At 41.9% G+C, this 1,409-nt stretch overlaps 1 protein-coding gene across 2 annotated transcripts in view; it reads right to left on the minus strand.

Annotated features, from left to right (window-relative positions):
* The window catches only part of LOC122076995 (ent-kaurene oxidase, chloroplastic-like), a 10,067-nt gene that overhangs the window by 2,570 nt on the left and 6,088 nt on the right, over window positions 1-1,409 (minus strand). The gene's annotated exons all lie outside the window — the stretch shown is intronic.

Below are 1,409 nucleotides of genomic sequence, written 5' to 3' on the forward strand. Positions count from 1 at the left end.
CCCCCCCCCCCCAAGCCACCAAGCAAGGTCCTACAGTTTCAAGCACCATAAAGGCCCACAATGCAATAAAGTCATACTATACCATATATATATCTATTAGAGGCAGTGTGGGGCAATACTCTATCTAAACCTCCTCCACCATCTTTAATTCCCATTAAGTATTGATAAACCTTAATTACAACACTATAAGAAGAATGCGAGTCCCTTGACAATTTGACAAGGTCACTAATGTTGGAGCCTTTTATGAAGTAAGAAGGTGAGAGGCAGTCTTACCAAATCAGATACTAACCTATTAGGGATCATATAAAACACTAACAATTATACAACAAATAGTGGGCCCTATAGTTGAGGTAGGCCAAATTTGACATGTATTTTACATAGAAAACTCCCCCATTTTATACAACAATCTGAATAACCTGTGCATAAGTGCCATGTCATCGGAATAGCCATTAGAGGCCAACATCCTCTTCATTTGTATGCTCTACGCTTGCTTTTCTTTCTCCCTAATCATCGTATCCTCAACAAAACAATTAATAACCTACTGGGGAGTGGGGAGAGGGATTTTCCCACATCGACAGTGTGGGAGGAATCTCTAACCCTACATTAATCATGGTGCAAGAAACAGTGTTGTCCACTAGGGGGCCCACATAGTTAGGCAGGATAGAGAGTGTGTCTGTACAGATTCCACATAGTCAAGATATGAGAAGGCATGGGAAAGCATCCCCACATTGTTAGCCCGGAGATCTTTTTCTCTACCTGTTGATGGACAAAAACATAGTAAAAGGTGTGGGACACATGTTTGGTTGAAACATATCAAACAGTTCTCAACTTTATTGTAAAGTACAGGAGAAAAAAAAGTATGGGGCACTTAAGCAAGAGGTGTACTCTTTTTCTGAAATCATACCAACCAGGACAGAATGATTCCCATGCCACATTACTTCCTTGATTATAGGGAAAAAGGACTCTACCCTGGCAGCGTGGCAACTGCACCCAAACACAAAAGGAAGTGAAATGACTTCACCACCCTGTGAATGCAAAAAATCCCACCCCTGTTGAGGTTCTTGCGCAGGCTGTCATTGGCCCCGCACTGGTGCAGGGGCTGTTAGAACTTCCTATGGGTTTGAGATTGAAACCCTATGGAGGAAACCACACAGGAAAAACAAGAACACGAATCTAATAAAATTATGGAGGATCGATTTGTACCTTTCACCTAGTATGCTGAAGATGATTGATGTTGGTCACTCCCACTTTCGCTCTATTGGCTTGGCTATGGATCTTCTACAACCCCTTAAACCTCCTTGGTTCTCTCACTTTAGTGGTAAAGTGGGGAAGAGTGAATAATAGTTGTAGGGACCCAAAACCTAGTATTTATAATACTGTCCTGCACTCAAAACCCTAAACCACAATGG

The sequence above is a fragment of the Macadamia integrifolia genome, chromosome 4 (genome assembly GCF_013358625.1).
Source record: "Macadamia integrifolia cultivar HAES 741 chromosome 4, SCU_Mint_v3, whole genome shotgun sequence".
Classification (NCBI taxonomy): domain Eukaryota; kingdom Viridiplantae; phylum Streptophyta; class Magnoliopsida; order Proteales; family Proteaceae; genus Macadamia; species Macadamia integrifolia.